The sequence below is a fragment of the Carcharhinus amblyrhynchos genome, chromosome 5 (assembly GCF_965287045.1).
Source record: "Carcharhinus amblyrhynchos chromosome 5, sCarAmb.v2.hapA, whole genome shotgun sequence".
Taxonomy (NCBI): Eukaryota; Metazoa; Chordata; class Chondrichthyes; order Carcharhiniformes; family Carcharhinidae; genus Carcharhinus; species Carcharhinus amblyrhynchos.
In genome coordinates, this window is record NC_137328.1 from 45471617 (window position 1) to 45494601 (window position 22985).

At 42.1% G+C, this 22985-nt stretch overlaps 1 protein-coding gene across 2 annotated transcripts in view; it reads right to left on the reverse strand.

Annotated features, from left to right (window-relative positions):
- Positions 1–22559, reverse strand: part of kank1a (KN motif and ankyrin repeat domains 1a) — a 252018-nt gene extending 229459 nt beyond the window's left edge. For both annotated transcript variants that reach the window (XM_080188718.1, XM_080188719.1), the window contains exon 1: positions 22403–22559. The gene's annotated coding sequence lies outside the window, so the exon portion shown is untranslated. The remainder of the gene's footprint in view (positions 1–22402) is intronic.
- Positions 22560–22985: the final 426 nt, after the last annotated feature.

Sequence of the window (22985 nt, forward strand, 5' to 3'; positions counted from 1 at the left end):
CACAAAAACATATTATCTTATCATGATCACTTCATGGAAATTTGCTGTGCACAAATTGACTGCCACACATCCCACATAGCGGTGACTACACTTCAAAAATATTTAGTTGACTGTAATGCACTTTTTAATAATCTGTGATCATGAAAGGCACCATGTGTAATGCAAGTCTTTTTAAGACTTTCAGTAAAAAAAAAACCTTACCTCCTTGACCAAGCTTCTAGTCATTTGGTCAGCTGCCACATATATTTTATAGTGCTCCAGTGAAGCACCTTGGGCCATTCCACTACGTTAAAGAGCTTTATAAATAAAAAGGCTGATGATGAATCAGTTGGCGTCACTTAGGACAAATAAACACAGCTGCAATTGCTGGCAACCAATCTGCGCATCCCCTGGACATCATTGGGCCGCAACCTCAGACCCACCATCTTCAGCTGCTCAAGTGATCTTCCCTCCATTATAAGCTCAGAAGAAGGAATGTCCAGTACCATTTGCAGCTGCTCGGATATTGAAGCCAGCCAAATACAGCAAAACCTGGAAACATTCAGCCTTGGACTGACCATTATCATATTCAGTATAAACATATCAATAGTTTAAAGAATTGGACACAAGCTGTTAAGACAGCTGCCACAAGTCCTGTGACTTTTAGCATCTGAACTATAGACAGCAGTGTCTGTTATCTATTTAACATGGACCTAGGCGAGGGTAGCCACCTGTGGAATTCACACCTTCACGATTTAAAGAAGGGTGATTACCTAAAGGCTGCCACCTTGTTTCACACTGCACGAAAAGGGAAGATCTAAACTCAGTGACCACTATCAACTTCCCAATGTATCACAATGGTCTCCCCAATCCAAACTCGGCTGGATGGGCCTCAGGAGTGTTCGCCCATCGGTCATGTGATCAAAACTGGTTTTTGGGAACAGCACCTTTATTATTCCAGGACACTGCAGATCCATCAGAATAGTCATCAGCTAGTCCGAGAAACAGACTCAAACAGTTTGCAGGTCACAAAGCAACCAAAATATTAGCTGCAGGTCATCAAGCAAAATATGTCCCAGTTTCAAAATTCACCTGAGAAACAACCTCCTGGTTATTCACCTACAAAAAACCCTACAGCCTGCGGTGAATCCTTTGCTTTACTAGAACCACACTTCAAATTTTAAAATCATCAAATCCCTTCAAAATATCCATGTGACAGAGCAGTCAGAATGAATTAACTGTGAAGGGCACTTTCTACCCATGTCCAATTTCTGTGTGCTTGCGACCACATCCAGAATTCTCCGACCTTGAATGCCCTGCGACTGCTGTCAGCGAGAATGAAACATTCTCCATTCACTGCAGCGGGACCAGAGAATACCAGCCACGGGCAAGGTTGGAGAACCCCAGCTCAAATGTACAACGTTGCGTTAATTCAGCATCGTCACATTCTGAGGTTACCAATGACCAAAAACTTAAATGAACCAGCCACAAAATTACATTGAAAACAAGAGCACGTCAGAAGTAGACTCCCCAAAACCTATCCAACACTAGTGAGGCACAAGGTTACGGTGGGATGGAATACTCATCCTAGTCTAGTCAGCCTAGGTGACTAGAGGTCCAACACTCACATAGGACAAAGTAACCCTTTTGATTGGCATCCCATTGACCACCTTAAAAACATTCACTCCCTCCAACACGAAGATAGAGTTGTGCTTCTCGGCCTTTAGGCTAAGATCAAGCATCAGACCAAGCCCAAAACGGAGTGCAATGATTTATCTTATCAGCTTGGATCATATTTGTCTCTCTTCAGGTTTGCCTGCTCCATTCTGAACACTGGCTTTGTAACTTTAAGGATGGAGTAAAAAAAAAGTTAGGAGTGGCAGTTGTATACATGTTATAAAGATGTAATTCGGCAACCGACCAAGGCTGAGAGCATCTTCCACATCTGCAACCTTTTACTAGAAGAATACTCCAAAAGGTGCACAGAGTCACCACTTTCAAGTCATGCACTCTCCTAACCTAGAAATACTACTTCTTTTCCTTCACTGTCACAGGACTCTATCCGAGAGCAGATCACCACTATTTTTGCAAGCAACAAAAGTTGGTCTTGCCACCAATGCCCATATCTAATGAAATAATAAATTGTCAAGTGATATATTGATGTAGTAGCTTTGCTACATCTAGGGTAAACATTCAAGCTGCAGTAGGCTTACAAGCCGCACCACAGGAAGATCATTAGATCATGTATTCAACACCGTTTGGTTGAAAGAATTTAGAACTACATTCTAAGAATTTAGAAGTTCATAACGGAATTGTGTGTTCATAAGCAAATACAACTACCTGGACAATTTGGTTGAGGGAAAAAGGTCAGCTAGAAAAGTTTAAAAAACTCCTTTGTCCTTCAGAAAACGCTATGGGATCTTAAATATCTACCCAAATAACAAGCAGTCAGACCTTGTGTTAACATCTCACGTGAAGGACATAACCTAATCTCCCATCACTCAATGAAGCTCTGATGTGTTCTGCCACAGTGCAGGTTAACCAGCGACAAATAGCAAAACAAAACAAACTGTTCTGATAATGATTAGATTAAGAGACATTAGCATCCTGAAGCACAGAGTTTAATATTAACAGAACTCTTGAGGAATTTTTCAAAAAAGGTAAAACGATACAGCAAGTGCAGACTCTCCAACAGTTGTGTCTGGTCATTGAACCGTAGTTAGGCCACCAAGCTGGAAACAAGTTTTATGCATGGGTTGTGTCTGAAAACTTCTACTCTGGTCGTTATGAAAATGTCACCAACTTTCTTGCAAAGCTTTATAAAGATTACAACCTTGACCTGCACTCAAAAATACTTCCATGCGCATCAACCCAAGGCAAACTTGCAGTAAGACTTCTTCTGATGACAGGGGGAGGGGATTGCGTAAGAAAATAAGTATGAACCTTACATAGGTTCAGATAGAAGATCAAACGTTTAATAGCTGCACAAGGGTATAAATAGCAAAGGAATAGTATATTTCATACATTTCACTGATTTTGTATTAAATCAGCACTTGCTGTGCAAAGTATAACCAATAATAAATGATTGAGGTAGGTTCTCACGAGCATAAGCTTGTAGGTGCAGAATCATGGAATCCTACAGTGCAGAAGGAGGCCATTTGGCCCATTAAATCCACACCGACCCTAATCCCACTCAGGCCTTAGCCCCATAACCGCATGCATTTACCCTAGCTAGTCCCCCTGACACTAAGGGGCAACTTAGCATGGTCAATCCACATAACCCACACATCACTGAACTTTGTACAATCATAGCAGTTCTCCTCCATCTGGTACCATTCCCCAGAGAGATCATGGGTGACTGCCCAGTTGCCTTCTGCAATATACTGCAGTAGAAACCTCTCCTGCACTTTACCACCCATCATCTCGTGAACTGAAACCTGTCTGGCCACATTTTGCATGCATGTTCCATGGTGCCATCAAATCTTGAAGGAGGACTTGAACTCAGAGCTTATGGGTAGGACTGCTACTAGAATACTTCCCGGATTTACAGTATGACATTTAAAGTTCTCAATATTCTCAGACACCAGTACCCAAAAATGGTTTTATCAATTTCTATACTGCAAACATCCTAACCATATTCATCTGGAACATGGTTCACCACCAAATCCGAAGGACAAACAGGGATGGGCAATAAATGCTGGCCTATCAGCAACACCCACATCTTGTAAAATGAGTTTTTAAAATGGCTAGAGAGTTATATGATTACTGAAGGCAGCATTAGAGGATATCAAGTACTGCCCATCCACATATTTGGACCAGTTTGAACTAATTCAGTCCAAGACTAGATTTTTTTCCTATCTAATATTCCTCAAGTACATTACAGAAAAATGAACCAACATTTCCAAATCTGCCTGAGTCACCATCACTTGCTATTTAGTGTATTTGAGCAGATTGAGCTTAATGTGCTTGTGTTAGTAATTAAGTGCTGACATACCATATCAAACCAGAAAGCAAATTCTCAATTTTTCAGCTCAGTGGTGTTAAGGGATTTACTCACCATAAAGTGCTCAAAAAACAGAAGCAACGTTTTATGACTCTGTTAACTACCACAAACCCTCGCTGCATCAACATCTGGGAGACAAGATCAAGGTTTACAGAGTCCACTGCTCATGCACAAATGAATTACACAGATGCAAACATTCACCAAATTAACCTTTACCAAGCTGAGAAACATCTGTGCATTTTACTGATTTGAAAGTGTTTAAAATGTTTACAGCAAACCCAAGTTTAAAGTTGTGGGCAGCATTTAATTTACATTAAAAATCAACATCTCAAACCATCCCTGTAGTAAAGCCATACATTGCACAGTGCGTTCAATTGTATAAATCACTTAAATTTGAAACATATACCAATATTGAATGCTCTTTATTTCATTTGTTTACTGGCTGTATTCTAACCCGATTTTCTTTTAAACGGTGGGAGAATGACTGGCACTAAGATATTAACTACCAAATTTATGAAACAAGTGTGCCAGAGTTCAGTAAACAACTGTTATGCAACACAGTGGCTCTTTTTCTCCACCATCCAACAAAATTCTCTGTCTGGCTATCTCCCTCAGAAAACCTGCACTCTATTTCCCTGGACGATTCAAACAATTTCCAGAAATGACCAGGAACAAGCAAATTTAATTAACTGGACTAAAAACTTCAAGTGAGCTTCCAATCTGAACAGCAATCCCATAAGGTGGCTTGATTTCTCCCTCTAAACAGACATTTCTTTCGTGACTAAATTAAAGAAACCAACACCATCTTTAAAAAAGAGCTTTAGATTCACGATCCGTTCTAGATTTTTATAGACAAAATACACTGTACAGTGCAAAATGTTTTGCTAGAGATCAGAAACTGATTAGCTACTGCTTTAAACTTTTGCTTAATATCAGATGACTGACCAATAGAATGAAGGGTATTAAAAGGTGCCAGACATTATTACAAATGACATATTAGACAATAGAATAAAGTTTTATTTAACACTGCTCAAATCACTGAATTAACTGCTGTTACGGACATTGTTCTTGTTCTCCTTAATTCTTTCCTATACTTTAACATATATTTGCACTTGATATGTTAACGTTGCACGAGAAACTACTTTCCCTCCTTTCCCCTTCTGTTAGCAAGGTTGGTGTAGAGGAACCATCTCATCATTCTGACAAACAATAAAGTCACAGACCTGAAATGTTAAATTTCTCTTAACAGATGCTGCCAGACTTTGAGTACTTGCAGCATTTTCCATTTTTATTTCAGATATTAAGCACCCTACAGTTTCTGATTTGGTGACTATTGTTCGTGTATGATTCTAAACATTTGATGTGAGATTTTTGACTTTGACTCAACATGTCCATGCTGGCAGGAGACCCAGCCATTAGGAGAGAGGGGGCTGGACCACTTATGCAGGCCAACAGCAAGCTGTGGTTGCAAAATAGATGCCCTGCTGCTGCCCCTAGTTACGGAAAGCAGAGTATTTACTGCGTCCCTCACAAGAGCTGGTTATCAGGTCAGACTGGAGAGGAGGAGTGCCAGTGCAGACCTCAAACAGGCCAGGGTTTATTTGTGGGCCCAGTCCAGGGCTCCTTTAAGAATCAGACAGACAACTTGCTCATTCACAAGACCATTTGAAAATTGCATCAAGGAAGGAAAAGGCATCATTGAGGGCCCTCCCCATTTACAAATGCCACCTCACTTGGTTCTTAAGAAACTGAGAGGCAGTATTGGAAATTCACCCACTTGTCAATGAACTATTCAAGTGTGGAAGCAGAGCTCATCCAGATGCAACCTCACACAACATCGGCACACGTCCAGTTCTCAGACAGGGGCCAATCGGTGGAAAATCGCAAGTGGGAACCAAAGCCAATTCCCTCCAATTAAAAAAATCTGAGAATACAGAGGCAATAGCGTAGTGGTATTATTACTAAACTATTAATCCAGAAGTATAGATAATATTCTGGAGGACCTAGGTTTGAACCCTGCCACGGCAGATGGTAGAATTTGAATTCAATAAAAAATTAATTCTAGAATTAAGAGTCTACTAATGACCATAAAATCATTGTTGATTGTTGGAAAAACCCATCTGGTTCACTAATGTCCTTTAAGGAAGGAAATCTGCCGTCCTTACCCACTCTGGCCTACGTGACTCCAGAGTCAATGCTTTGTGGTTGACTCTCAACTGCCCTTGGGCAACTAGGGACAGGTAATAAATTCAAGCCAGCCAGTGACACCCACAAATGAATAAAAAAAAAGCGTCCTTTCACCAGTGACTTGGTGAAGATGAACCATCAAGCACAGAATAGTTTGAACTGCTTATATTTATTTAAAATTGTGAATAAAACATTTAAGTGTGGTTTTAACCTCACTTTTCTTTTTAAAATCCAACCTTTCACTTGCTGCAAACTGCTCATTACAAACCAATTAGTTTTGTTGAAGGTTCTGCTGTTGAAAATAACACTTAGGTCAACTGATGATTGGTTACACAGCACCTGTTCTGCACAATGCCCAATCTTGATTTTGACAAGAGGATTAAATCAGTTGAGCTTGATGACGGTGGAGTTAAACAAAAGGAGTCCTGCAGGCAACAAACTGGAAGTCATTTTCTCCCGACAAGTGCAGATTTCTTTCATTTTTAGCCACTTCTTAAAAACTAAAAATGAAATCTTTTGTTTTTGACAGCTGGCACCGTGCACAGAAGTCACAAAGAGTTTCGATAATAATCGAGTGGGAATTCAAACCAGATGTATAAACTGTTCATGAATGTCTTCGGTTCGTGATTATTGAAATTCAATTGCAATATTTGAACAAATTGATCTGTTTAATTCTCTGAAACGTTATAAAAAGTATGAATCCTCTGAACCAGCAAACTAAAATAGTTCTTAAAATAACCCTTAAACCAGTAAACTAAAATAATTCACATGGTGGATTTTGCATTCAGCCACTAATTATTGTACCATTTCAATCAGCACAATTTATATGCCTCCCTTTCAAATACATACAGGTGGCCAAACACATTCTCTGCAGTTAGTGCTGGAGAGGAGAGCTTTGTTATGAACACAAAACAACTCAATACATAAGAACATAAGAAATAGGAGCAGGAGTAGGCCATCTGGCCCTTCGAGCCTGCCCCACCATTCAATAAGATCATGGCTGATCTGTCGTGGCTCAGTTCCACTTTCCGGCCCTCTCCCCATAACCCTTAATCTCCTCTCTTATCAAAAACCCATCAACCCGCTTCTTGAAAATATTTAGCGAGGCAGCCTCCACCACTTCAACGGGTAGAGAATTCCAGAGATTCACCACCCTTTGAGTGAAGAAGTTCCTCCTCAACTCCGTTCTAAAACGCCCCCCCTTTATCTTGAGGCTGTGCCCCCTAGTCCTACTGTCTTTTTTGAGCGGGAAGAGTCTCTCCACCTCTATCCTATCCATCCCATTCATCATCTTATACGTCTCAATGAGATCTCCCCTCATTCTTCTAAACTCCAACGAGTACAAGCCTGGAATAATTTGCAAGACCACAGCAACACTATTTTGGTTGCAGAAAACACATTTTGAACACAGAACTAAAACATAATAAATAGGTGAGAGCTCATTTACTGTAATACACAGATGTAAAATTCTATATGGTAAATGGATTTTTCTCCGCCCCACCCCCCCCCCAATTTCACAAGCTGATAATTGCACTGAGAACAGGATTATCCCATTTCAGCACCTAGTACACTGTCTGCATCAAACATCCCCATTCATCAACAACATAACCAGTTGCAATTAAAACACATTATTCCAGTTCAACCATGAACATTTCCAACCTCATAAGAGCAACCACCTCCTGGCTGCAATACTTCTGTGTAGTCAGAGACTGCTGAGTTGTAGCAAATTAGGGGTAGCTTTATACTCTGTCCTTGTAACCGAGAACTGATTTTTCTTTAAATTCCAAATTGGCACATTTGCAGATCAAGGTATATCTTCTCGATGGGAAGGCAGCAAAAACAAAAAATGCTGCACATCCAATTTTAGCTATCCAGAGTCACCCTTCGAAAAGAATACTGAAATGGTCTAAATATTAGCAACACACTTGTTCATTCCCCTCCCTTGTAAATGTGCATATATTAGTAGCTCCAGACCAAGCAAGCAACTAACTCTCATAGAACCCTACAGTGCAGAAAGAGGCCCTTCAGCCCATCAAGTCTGCACTGAACACAATCCCACCCAGGCCCTACCCCCATATCCCTACATATTATACCCACTAATCCCTCGAACCGACGCATCCCTGGACACTAAGGAGCAATTTCTTAGCATGGCCAATCAACCTAACCTGCACATCTTTGGACTGTGGGAGAAAACCAGAGTACCCAGAGGAAACCCACGCAGACACAAGGAGAATGTGCAAACTCTACACAGACAGTGACCCGAGCCGGGAATCGAACCCAGGATCCACTTCCATGATAAAGCATATTCCCCTTAGCACAAGGTCACTGTACCAATGCTACCGGAACTACCTATTTAAATCACATTTCACTTTTCTTTCAACACTCATTCAATTCACATTTTAAAAAAGTTTCCACAATTGCTACTTGTGGTAAAATATTCTATGGGCCACTTGCTCAGAGTAGCAAGCAGTGTCAAATTACAATTCCACACCCAATTACTTGCGCCAAATTTCTTCCCTAACTCTCTCGCCCAACCTTCAGTCTCAGGCTGGGTAAAATTCAGGCAGCACAGCATTTCCGAAGCCCAGCACCACCATCCGGGAAAGTCAGATTGACGGCGGCCGTGAAATCTTACAGACTAGCTGCTAAATAACTGGGGAAGAAATCAGAGGTTGAGTTTGGGGTTGATATCTATTCGGGTAATCCTTGGTTGGAACCATCTTAAATTTGAGATTTAAATTGCGTTTGCAGGTGGCTCATAGCACAGGACAATTGCCCAAGGGAGATAAGAACTTCTGGGCAATTATCATGCAAATGCTTAACCATGAAGTTCTGAGAGGGATTCCCCAGTGCATCTTTGGGGCACCCACAGTCCAACTCCAGGGAACTTTGAAGTTACAGCCCTACTGTTCTGCATGGAAAAAAAGCCTTTGAACTCTCGATCACCAACACATGCCACCCCCACTTTGTTCTTTTACATACAGTTCGGGGCCACAGCATGACTTCTGAAATATAAATATCAGCCTCACTGACTTTTTAAAAAAAATTAAGACATTAAATTGCTGATGAATAAGGCTTTTCTGATCTGTCTGCACAAATCTTAAAAAATGTTTTTGATAAAAGACTGCCAAGCAAGACTGCACTTGTAATACAGGTATTAAGTGAAATTTAAAAGAATTTAGTTGCATTCATTAAGACAGTTAGCAGCTATCAAAAGCAACATTTCTGAGACTTGCGCGTGGTCATAAGTGGAGTCATGGTGATGCCATTCTTTAGGGATCAGACAGATAGAAAGCGGAGGAATGATTCACAAATTTATAAAAAATGCACATGCAAAATCTTTCAATGAAAGTGTTTGGGGGCTGAATAGGAATTAAAACAATTTGCTACACAAAAGTTTTATATTTAAATACATTGCAACACATTTGAGATCTCAAATGAGGGGAGATCTCATTGAGACATATAAGATGATGAATGGGATGGATAGGATAGAGGTGGAGAGGCTCTTCCTGCTCAGAAAGGACAGGAGGACTAGGGGGCACAGCCTCAAGATAAAGGGGGGTGCGGTTTAGAACGGAGTTGAGGAGGAACTTCTTCACTCAAAGGGTGGTGAATCTCTGGAATTCTCTGCCCGTTGAAGTGGTGGAGGCTGCCTCGCTAAACATTTTTAAGACACAGGTTGATGGGTTTTTGATAAGCGAGGGGATTAAGGGTTATGGGGAGAGGGCGGGAATGTGGAACTGAGCCACGACAGATCAGCCATGATCTTATTGAATGGCGGGGCAGGCTCGAAGGGCCAGATGGCCTACTCCTGCTCCTATTTCTTATGTTCTTATTTGGGCAGAGTCAATTCAAGTATGTGTGCACACATGCAGAGTTTGGTACTTAATGTTACTGAGCAGAAGGGTATGAGGGCTCTACAGGTCTGAGACCAGTATCATGAGAGCAATTTATTGTGCTAAGCTATGCTTTCTGACACCTTAAAACTGTACAAGGCATATTCAGCTTAGACTCTAACTTCCAATGTCATACCTTCATAAATTACAAAGACTGCCAAATTACACCCCTACAACATTGCACATCTCCACCCTACCTCAGCCCACCTTCCACTGAAACGCTATTGTGTTTTTTGTCACTTCCAGACTTGACCATCACAATGCTCCTTTTACACTGGCCTTCCACCTATCATTTTTCAAAACAAAGTGAAAACTGCACTGACTATACTCTATTCCACACCAGGGCAGGGCATTTCTGGCCTTTATAGTGAGGGGGATAGAATATAAAAGCAGGGAGGTCTTGCTGCAACTGTACAGGGCATTGGTGAGGCTGCAGCTGGAGTACTGTGTGCAGTTTTGGTCGCCGCACTTGCGCAAGGATATTTTGGCCTTGGAGGGAGTGCAGAGGAGGTTCACTAGGCTGATACCGGAGATGAGGGGGTTGGACTATGAAGAGAGACTTCATAGACTGGGTCTGTACTCAGAGTTTAGAAGGATGAGGGGGGAGCTTATAGAGACGTATAAGATAATGAAAGGGATGGATAGGATAGAGGTAGAGAGATTCTTCCCACTCAGAAAGGACAACAGGACTAGAGGGCACAGCCTCAAGATTGGTGGGTGGGTGGGTGGGTGCAGTTTAGAACGGAGTTGAGGAGGAACTTCTTCACTCAAAGGGTGGTGAATCTCTGGAATTCTCTGCCCGTTGAAGTGGTGGAGGCTACCTCGCTAAATATATTTAAGACACGGGTAGATAGGTTTTTGGTAGGCAAGGGAATTAAGGGTTATGGGGAGAAAGCAGGAAAGTGGAACTGAGCCACTTCAGATCAGCCATGATCTTACTGAATGGCGGGGCAGGCTCGAAGGGCTAGATGGCCTACTCCTGCTCCTACTTCTTACGTTCTTATGTTCTTATACTTGTCTCCAACCCCTGCCCTTGCAAACCCACATTCATTCCGAGTTTCCTTTCACCTCAAAATTTAAATTTCCCCATTTTTGTATTAAAGTCCCTCATGATCTTTCCTTGATCCATTTCTGTAACTGCCTCCAAACCCATAATCTTACATCCTCATCCAGTTGGATCACTTTCATATCTCTGCTACCAGCACTGGCTGTTGACTTGTAGACACTCAAGCCACATGTTCTTGAGTTCCTTCCTTAAACATACCCTGCTCTTGGCTTCTGTTCCTTCCTTAAAACCCACTTCTTTATCAAGGATTTCAATACCTGTGCTAAGATTTCCAGATTTGCTTATGTGACTGTTTTGTGATAGCATTCCAAAATGTTATTGGGCATTCTCCATCGTCACACCTCCGCAGCTGATAACGGCGCTATAAGACATATAAATGTTTGTCATTGTTATTCTAAGTTATACTGTTTTCATTGCGTATCAGTGCACTGTGCTTCGGACTTTCTCAATCACATACCTTGTGCTGAGAGAATAAGACCACTTCTCACCCACAGGCAAATCTCCCGCCCCAAAATTGAAGATAAACTCTATGGCCGGAATTTTCCAGCTGCATTCGCCCCAAGGCCAGAAAATCCTGCCTGATGTCAATGGACCTTTGCATGGTCTACGTCCCACCCACTACAATTCGGGATGGGAGAATTCTGCTTAATATCCTTAATGTATCAAATAGACATACACCATCACTCTCAGATTGTTGGATAGGCCACAATACCTCCCATACACTTCCAGACTTTGGAAAATAGTACAGTAAAACTACCCAAACCATGGCTGAGGTTTTAAACTCGTGTGCTTATGTACAGGAACCAACTAATTTAATCCCACGCTCTTCCACACTCACACTAACTTACAGTATCAATCTTTTCTAAAAACACTATTGCTAATTTGGATTGGTTATAGCTACCTTCTCCAGCTCAGATGTCATTGGATGTTTCCATAGTGGTTTGGATGCCTCATTTTCTTTTAAAAAAAATCGGAATCAAGTACAATAAATGCAACCCAAAAATTCCTATAATTGCAGGTCTAGGTGACCAATGGAATGCTTAGTTAAGTTAAAAATAATCCTTGAATCTCCCCAAAAGCAGTACAAATAAACATATTGACTAAGATAGGACCCAACATGAAAATAAACTGCTTTGTGTCACAGAACAGGTATCAGAGGTCGGGGAGACTCTTACTTCCCAAAGCCTTCCAACTTTTCTTCAATAATCACTTGCAAAGACCCTCCCCTACAGTTCTCCATTTTAAGAGGCCTGACTGCCCTCAATATCTTGCTGTTTCCTGACCAAAGGCAGAGGTAAAATGTTCACCCTGCCGCAGTGCAATCACAAGAGAAACACAGGGCAAGATGTGAACTTAGTCAAAATTCAGTTATACAAGATTAGTTCCTGTAGTTTTTAAAGCACCACATACCATTTCTCCAGAAGCTCCCACTCAGCCCATCAAAAATTCCCACATTTTTTCCGAATGCATTTCTCTAATGGAGTGCCCAGACTGTACATCATACTCAAAGCAGTGCCCTAACTAACATACAAAGAACAAAGAACAACCCAGCACGGGAAACAGGCCCTTCGGCCCAACGAGCCCGTGCCGCCGCATCACCCTACACCTATTCTACCCTGCATGTCTACGAATGGAACCCTACTCAGTCAGATTCAGGGGAGAATAGTGTCAATTTGGTAAAAACCGATTAGCCTAAGAGCACATCTTTGGGGTGTGGGAGGAAACCGGAGCGCCCGGAGGAAACCCACGCAACCACAGGGAGAATGCGCAAACTCCCACAGACACAGGCCAAAATCCATGTGTCTGCACAGCCAGCAGTGCTAGTCACTGAGCTGTTGCGGCGCCCGTCTACCGGTCCAGGATCAAGCACACACACCGACATGAAGTACTAGGCCACTCCTGGACTTCCAAGAGCAGCCCACGCACGACCCGCCGTGTGCATGCCCCTCGCTTGACACGAGGTGGACCTCCACCTGTGGAATAAAGACAAAAAATATTAATCATACAGCCTGCCCTTCCGGTGTCTCTGAGGTTTAACCCTATTTAATAGCCCCTACCATATCCCTCCATTCTCGTTTCACTCATGTGCCTATCTAACTGCATCTTAAACGAGTCCAACGTTCCTGCCTCCACCACCCTACTCGGTAGCGCGTTCCAGACCCCCACAACTCTCTGCGTAAAGAACCTTCTTCTCACCTCCAAATTATACCTCCCCCCCCCCCTCACCCTTAAATGATGACCTCTCGTGTTCGTACCCAGTCTAGGGAGCAGTCTCTCACTATTAACTCTATCTATTCCCTTCAGTATCTTATATACTTCTATCATGTCCCCTCTCAATCTCCGTCTTTCCAAGGAGAATAGCCCCAGTTTCTTCAATCTCTCCTCGTAACCCAGTCCCCCCCATGCCAGGCAACATCCTGGTAAACCTCCTCTGCACCCTTTCCAGAGACTCCACGTCCTTCCGGTAGTAAGGTGACCAGAACTGGACGCAGTACTCCAAATGCGGTCTAACCAACGTTCTGTACAACTGAAGCATTAGACGGCAGCTTTTATACTCTATACCCCTTCCTATAAAGGCTAACATCCCATAAGCCTTCCTAACAACCTTCTCCACTTGTGACGCAACCTTCATGGATTTGTGAACCTGCACTCCCAGGTCCCTCTGTATGTCTATACTCCTAATCTGTCTATCTTTTATCACATAGCTCCTCTCTGCATTATTCCGTCCAAAATGCATCACCTCGCATTTGTCAGGATTAAATGCCATCTGCCACCTATCTGCCCACTGCACCAACCTATCTATATCCTGTTGTATCACCTGACAATCCAGTTCTGTACCCGCCAACCCTGCCATCTTGGTGTCATCAGCAAACTTGCTGATCACACCACCTACGCCCTCTTCCAAGTCATTTATGTAGACTACAAAGAGGAGAGGTCCCAGTACTGAGCCCTGCGGCACACCACTGGTCACTGGCCTCCAGCCCGACAAGGTCCCCTCCACAACTACCCTCTGTCTCCTATTTCCCAGCCAGTTCTCAATCCACCTAGCTACCTGGCCTCGTATCCCATGCGCCTTAACCTTTTCTACCAGCCTACCATGAGGGACTTTGTCAAACGCCTTACTGAAATCCATATAGATGACATCAACGGCTCTCCCATCGTCAACCGTTTTTGTCATCTACAGTTTGAACAATACTTCAAACCATAGAACCTACAAAGTGCAGAGTGTGTCCATCCAGCCCATCGAGGGTGCACCACCTCTCCAAAAGAACATCCCACCCAGGCCCTCCCCTACACCCTATCCCCATTATCGAGCACTTTTACCACGGCCAATCATAATAAGAACACAAGAACATAAGAAATAGGAGCAGGAGTAGGCCATCTAGCCCTTCGAGCCTGCCCCGCCATTCAATAAGATCATGGCTGATCTGTCGTGGCTCAGTTCCACATTCCCGCCCTCTCCCCATAACCCTTAATCCCCTCTCTGATCAAAAACCCATCAATCCGCGTCTTAAAAATATTTAGCAAGGTAGCCTCCGCCACTTCAACGGGCAGAGAATTCCAGAGATTCACCACCCTTTGAGTGAAGAAGTTCCTCCTCAACTCCGTTCTAAACCGCCCCCCCTTTATCTTGAGGCTGTGCCCCCTAGTCCAATCAACCTAACCTACACATCTTTGGACGGTGAGAGGAAACCGGAGCATCCCTACAGACATAGGGAAAACGTCTGTGTCAGGTCTGCACACAGTTCACCCAAAGCCAGAACTGCGCTGGGGTTCCTGGCACTGTGAGGCAGCTGTGTTAACCACTGTGCCGCCCCTCTGTATAGAACTAACTATTTCTTTTGTATTTTTCTTTAATTTTTAAAAATCTAGGTACACCTCTCAATTTTCCTCCACTCAGTCAATAGGTCTCAAGTGTTCATTGTCTTTCAACATTTTCTTCCCATTAACATGTGGCACATTTTTTCCTTTACGTCAAACTTGCTTTTTTGTCTTCAACCTTTATTAGGCAATATACAGCGCTTTTATTTCATGTTGTAGTCTCCAGAGGAACATGATATTATTTAACCTAGACTGCTTTGTGCTTCTCTGCAATCAAATCCCATTTAAAAAAAAGCATATAAAAGCAAACCATTTTAACACAAGCACAATTGGAAGTATAATCATAAAATCCACAGGTGTTGTAGAAATACTTTCAAAGTGCACACACAGGTGAGGTGGGTAAAATAGAAATTTTTTATTTGTGGCATTACAGAACTCTTGCATCCAGACCATTAAGTTGGAACACGACAGATGGTCATTCTTCACAGAACATTTAAAGAGTTTTTGACTATGAGTGAAAATCATGCACGTGTACTTGTATATACAACCCCAAGTTGTTAAATCTCCTAGCAACTGACCAAGAACACCATTGGAAAATGTCTTAAAGCTAGCCAGTTACACATCTATCCAGCCACATGATGTACGGTGTCTCTTTATTTGAAATTCAGTATGAAGTCCCATTCTACACACCAAAAGCAAAATCTGTATGTAACAATAGTTAGTTAACATTCTTTCAATATAGATCACAGTGCAAACAGTATAATAGCTTCTGAACACAAGTATACTGCAAACTTGCTCCTAGGTTTCCATTAATCTGTATCCATAATTTCTGAAAACCAAAGTTAAGCCTGGGAAAACAGTGGGTTTAAGGCACCTAACAAATAGGGCTAAATGTTAAAGGCTGGCAGAAATGGTGGTTGAGTGGAAGTAAACTAGATTCACAGTAGGATAAACTAAAAGAAAAATCAATGATTGCAATATAAATGAAACAGAGGCAATCGACTAAGATCTCCGAGATAGATGAATGCAATCATTTTTCGTGTGGGGGATGGAAGACAGAAATTCATGGGCAACGTTGGCCAGATTGAGTGAGTCACTAAACAGTGGAGCTATACTGGGAGTGTGAAACCAGATACAAATGAAGTCTTCTTAAAAACAGGGCAACACAACAAGCACACAGCTGTAGCATTATTAATTTTGCATCTATTGTGTAAAACAACAATTAGACTTTACAAATTAATTTTATGCAGATATGGTCAACAGCAATCAACATACAGATGCACAAAGTCCTCCCTAACCAAATTAATGTTTTCTTTCCAAGGAAAGTGGATGATACATGCCTCAGTGTGGTGCATCTAAAATAGCATTTGATAAAATGCCATCTGACATATTGATTAAACTTAAAGCTGTGGAACATTAGATGGAACGTGGAAATTAGAAATTGGGTAAAAGATGCATTAAATGGGTATTTTGAGGGGGTGAAGGCAATAAAAGAGCGGGATGCCCCAGGACACAACCTTTCAACATTTTGACTTGTGATTTACATGATTATTTGGATTCAGAAACTCAACATAAAGGCAGTCAAAGTAGTGCCAAACCAGGACAAACATTAACAGAGCAAGGCAACTGAGCAAAGCACTGGACAGAAAAGAGCTGACACAAATGGTGTTGAAACAGAGGGTAAAGCCAAGTGACACAGGATACAAGCTGGAGCAAACTATGACTAAAATTCTTTTACTGTTCATACAGAATCTGGAGTTTTGTCGGTAACCAGCTCCGGTTACCAACAAAACTAAATCATTGAAACACTGGGCACAGTGCATAGAAGAATCATAGCCTGATCTCTAGCGTCAAGGGGTCTGAATTATGAAAAGAATGGGAAAAAAGCATTTGGGCTTTTAAAGACCAGATAGGAAGCATTAGAGGTGGTTTTTAAAGATAGTTAAGAGAAAGGTCGAAAACCAGAATCTTACCCAAGTTAAATTACAACTGTAAGCAAGATGTAGAAAACTGCATCACAAAGGGCAGGACTTTCCACCCACCACACTTGGTCCGTGGAGTGGGAAAAGCTATGGTTTTTCTAAAGGCCAGATTTGTATGCTTCTCACCTCATTAAATATGCATCAACTGGAAACTTGTGTTGCAGGCAGGCAACCTGTGATTTGTCAGTCACCTGAAGTTCTAACTGGCCAAAGGCTGTGGCTCCTGGCAGGAGCAGAATCAGGGACATGCTGGGTGGTGATGGAGTGGGCTTGATGACCCTATTCAAACTAACACGTCAAGATGGGGAGGGCACCCAGCTCAGAGTCAATACAATCCAATACAGTGAAAACAGTGGCGCTTGGCCCCAGTGGCACACAAGGACTCAGGATTCTGATGTATGCAGTGGACTCAATTTCACAGCCCCAAGCCCCCGTGTCAGTGCCCCACGGGAAGCCAACTTGTGGAAGTGCCCACTGCGCCCTTTAGCACAGTGTGGAGGTGTTTCTTTTATGGGCTGCTGCTGTACACCTTTCACCTCCTTGTCCTTACCTGCTGTGGGCATGCTTTGTTCCCATTCAGCAGCAGAGGTCCCCAGTGGAGGGGTCTGTATGCAGGAGGAGTACTTCTCCCCCCACTTCCCCCATCCCTTACTATTGGGGCCTAGAGTGGAGGGTACTTCATGCAACTGTCCCATACAACTGTAGGTTGCATTTTTCACAGACTCCAAGATGTCTGCGTCTTTTGCAGCTTTGCAGAGGCTATGGGTCAGGCATCTACAAGTAGTCCTAGGCTGCACACCATTTAGTGTTCTGAAAAATCTGTTACTTCCTTTGGAGTTGCATTTCAGCCCAAGGTTCCTAATCCTTGGGGACCTGCGGTGGAGAGATGGAGGTGCTCATGCCCCTGACCCTCACTAGGTGCAGACAGTTGCTTGAGCTGACTATCTGCCCCTCTTCCACAGCTATGTTCACTGTCAGATGCCCCTGGAAAAGGAGCGTGTGGTAACTACAGGGGTCTGACATGCTTGATGGCCACCATAGAAATTGGGGTGTTTCATCACATTCTGATGTTTGAAGCGTCATTTATGTGGTAGTTTAAGACAGCCATTTGCATTGTTTCAAAGAAGAATTTTCAGCAGAACTGTAATAACAATGAAAACAGGAGCACAAGTAAAACAGATCTTCCTTGCAGACTGAAAAGCCCTCGAAAACCTGCACATGCCCAGAACCCTCAACAAGCACTAGTATAACAATTACATGGGGAGAAAAGCCTCAAGAACATTCTGTACTCAAAATGACACTAACATTTCTAGGATTCTGTTTATTTGAATGTTGCATCCCTTTATGGGACTGCCTTTTAATTGATCCCTCAATTTGATACATTATTTGGTTAACAAACAAGCACATGCGTACAATACTGGAGATGTTGCTGGAAAAGATGGACTTTCTGCGGGTCACAGAAGTTAGTTCCTTCTAGTCTTGAAATGAGGAGGTCACTTTGCTGGAGGACTTGAAAAAGAACAGGCTTGAAGAGCCTACAACATTGCTGTCTCCAAGTCTTAAGATATACATGTTGTTGCCCTTTCTGCTGTTACAACTTACAGACAGCACAAAAGGAATGTACATTTCTTCAAAAACTGTATTTCAACTGTGTCCAGAATGGTGCATTTGCTACTCCTACACCAATCAAAAATCACTATTTCACAAACCATCAGGACAAGTTGTCCAGATCACTTGAGAGCACTTTGCTTTCAGCTCATAACTCACTTCTCTGCTGCCCTCCTTTAACGATGTAGAGGTGCCAGTGTTGGATGGGGGCAAACACAATAAGAAGTCTCACAACACCAGGTTAAAGTCCAACCAGTTTATTTGATAGTAATCCCACAAGCTTTTGGAAACAGTGTTCCTTCGTCAGGTGTGTGTAAAGTTCTGATCAGAGAGGGCATATAAAGTCTCACACAGTTTACAGAATACTCCTTTAACCTCAGGTGTAGGACTAACCCCTCAGCCTTGCCATGCCTCGTGGCCACTACATTCCCATCCACTCCAATCATACAAACTCATCCGCTTAAAAAGATATTCCTTTCTCTCAAGTCACTTTGTGCCTTCAGCCTCACAATACTTGTGTCTAACTTTATGAAGATGTGTTAGACAAAAAGTTAATTTATACCATCAGTTGGACATATGATATAACTGGCTATCCACTGATTTATTTTGATAAGGACACTGGTTTACAGCAGCACTGGCTAAGGAGAGACAATGTATGTGGAGGTCACGTGATCCAGCTCCAGAGTGCAAGAAGGATACCCATTACCTGACATGCAGCACGGTGGCACAGTGGTTAGTTAGCACTGCTGCCTCTCAGCACCAGAGACCTGGGTTCAATTCCCAGCTTGGGTCACTGTGTAGAGTTTGCACGTTCTCCCCATTTCTGCATGGGTTTCCTCCCACAGTCCAAAGATGTGCAGGTTAGGTGGAGTGCTAAACTGCTTCTTTGTGTCAGGGGGATTAGCTAGGATAAATTGGGGATAGGACCTGGGTGGGATTGTGGCTGGTGCAGACTCAGAGCAAATGGCCTCCTTCTGCACTGTATTATTCAATGCTAAGTTAAGGAACCTGGATGGTTTAGAAACAGGCCACCTGTTTCTAATATCTCCTTTAACTATCTCAATTTTAGCTTGATATTAATCCATGGAGGCTTTTTAACATTAAAGACAAATTATTATGCAATGTCAAATAAACCTTCATGAAGCTCTATTTCCAGAGCAAGAGCTGCACTCTTAGGAGATATGCAAACAAGGAAAACATGAAGTCAGTACTAAGGGCATAATCATGAGAAACAAATCTACAAAAGCAAGACGTCCATCTACTGTCAAGCTGGCTAAAAGATTAAAATTCCAGGTCACTTAAGGTGCTCCATTCACCTTTTATGACCCTAACAACTACAACACATTCCCCTACAGAACTGAAACCATAAAGTGGGCAACACCCTTTTTAAGGGTAAACAAATTAAACCACATTTAAGAGGACAAGACAAGCATTCCCTAGAGCTCTGAAGGCTGAGGGGTGATCTAATTTGTGGTCTTTAAAAACGTCAGAGTCAATAAGGCTGTCGATCGATACAGAAAATGGTATTTTCAAGACTGGTTCTTAGATTAAAGGGATATAGAACAAACAACTGAGGCACGTAAATGGAATTCAGGTATGGATCAAAATGACTTTACAGCAGAGCAGGTTTCAGGGGTCGAGCGAGTGACCTCTTCCTATTCCCATCTTTCTTTTTGTGCTCTGACAGAATAAGCAGCAGCATCCAATTTGTATACCACATCATTCCATACAAATTACAATCCAATTTATCTGTTTTGGATTGTTGATTAAGGGGCAGAAAGAAAGTTGTGCTGCCCATTTCTTTTCTACCAACCTGAATAAATTATCCTGGCTCCAAGCCTCAAAAATCACTAAAACAGCACCCAACAATGCAATTGCAAGTGCCATCCTAGATTACGTAACCATTCCTAGAATTCAGTCTTGAGTCATGTGTACTACCACACAATACTAACTCGCCATCCTTTCTGAACTGGAATTTGAGAATCTACAACTTATTACCTTCACAACCAAAACTGATTTCCTTCTTCATCAGTCTGAGCTGAAGATAAACCTAGGTCTCAGAAGAAACTTTCTACTGTTCACTACACAAACTAAAGCAAGACTCCATTATAACCCAGCATGGAATTTTATAAATACTTAAACACTAGTACAGCAAGCAAAGACCACTGGTGACTTTATCAAGTGTATCATCCTAGTGGAATTATAACCAGAAAACCCAGCCAGGTCATACAGTAACTCTGTCTTGAGTTTTGAAAGAGTAAACTACAGAAATAACTTGAACCCTGATTCTGTGACTTATGCCTCAACTATTGTACATACAAGACACCCAAAGGGTGTAGGTTACAAGGCAGTAATCTAATCAAGGAATTCAGGCAATGCCAACTATAACAGCAAACGTTGTGCAATTTGTTAACTGTGTCATCTCAAATGGAGTTAAAGTTCCACCATATTTTGCTCCTCTTACAAAATTAAAAATATCACTTTAAATGGCTGCCTTAAAAAAAATTCACCATTGCATATGCAATGCAAGAAACACATTGGGGAATGGTAGTTTGCACAGTAGCAAGTTACTCATGTTGCAATTCCCCTATCACTTATTCATGCCTTTGCTTTTCACAAGTGAACACTCAGTTACTGCTCTTCAACATGTATCCATCCATTTGCTGCCCAAATGATGAACCATAGCTAGAGTCAGCTATTTCCTTTTCATTCTGTTGCAGGTAACAGTAATATCCATGCCAAACACTTGCAGTGATCACTTCAAAAGTACAGCTGCAGAACCTGTGAACTATCACCATAATTTAGCTGAAATTAAAGGGCTCGCAGTATGGCAACACACACAAAGAGAAACTTTGCTGTTGAAAGGACAAAGGACTTTGCAATATCATTAAACAAACACAACCCTTCATTAACCAGGAAAAGTTAGAAAGTGACCATAGCTAAAACTATTTGCTTTCTACTGGAAATGACTGCCCGTCAATCAAGTCTTAAGACACACCAGTTGTACTATGCGGGAATACCACAGAAATACATCGAGGTTTCAGTAGAAGTCCGCAATCAAAAAAAAGGAGATAAGAACATTTTTATTTGAAATAAGGGATTTTTAAATAATGTTTCAATCAGCAATTAAAACGCTTAGATATATTTCCCAATACATATCCTGCTGTGCCATTCATAGCCGGATGTATTTGATCTTGTTTCTGAATGTTACAAGATGAGTAAAGAAACATGTGCATCGTCCCAAAATATTACTGGAAACACTGGTAGATGGAAAATATTAAAATAAAAGAGAGAGAGAGAGATCTCGTAGCTACGAGATCAAACTTCAAATATATTGCAATTTCTCTTCTGATTATAAGGGAAACATTTCCCTTGTAACAGGACACCTCTTTGGGGATGAGAGAAGCATGTTCACAGGTTTCGCTGCTGTTGCTTTGTCACTGGGACGTGTTCCCGTCCACATCCACTGGCTTCTCCCAGTCGGGGGACAAACACACTTGTTTCCACAGCATGAATATTCACGCTTCATTCTGGCCGAAACCACCCAAATCCTGAAGCTCCAGCAACCAAGATCTCATGCAGAAAATGAATGGCTTCAAAATCCATTATGTACACAGACTTTAAAAATGACCGTACCCTCTCGACATTTAACTTTGGAAGACGGGTGCAAGTTGTTTCATTTTTGAAAACTGCGTTGCAAAACATACACCATGTTAACCAACACAAACACAAGTTGCATTTAGATAAAAAAAATCTTTCTTCACCCTACCCCCCCCCACCCCGATTCCATGCAAGTGACCTCCACTGAAAAAACACAACACCAAGTGCTGCAACTATTTCCAAACTACAGCAGACTCACCAAAACTCTGCGAAATAAACTGTCCGGGCTCACTGCAAGAACCAGCTTTCTCCGAAAGGGCAGTAACTTTATTCCTCTTCTTTCTTTTTTTCCTCTCTCTTTCCACCTCCTCCTTTTGTAACCGAGCTCACAGCGAAGATCGCAGTGGCGATGCTTTGTACACACAGGACTCCGGGCTGGCAATGCGCATGAACACTGAACTCTCTTGGGAACTGTGGGAGATGGAGTATTATAGCACCCAACCTGAGAATGCCCAAATCCTCACCCCCCGGGCAAGTAAGCCTGAGACGTAAAAATGATACGAATGTCAGAAATGGAGTAAATAATGAAGGGGCTGCTAACAGGAAGACATAAGCAGTCTAGTGCAATGGGCAGATACATGGCAGAAGCAATTTAAAATCTAACAGTGTGAAATAGAACACTTTAATAGGAAAAATAAGGAGACAAAATAAAGAACTGGTACAACTTTAAAGGAGTTGCAAATCTACCCTTTTAATGCAGTCAGTTATCAGTAAATTAAACAACTGGGGTTTGGGCAATGAAAGCTCATGGTGGAGCATAGAAATTAAATGTCTTCCATGTC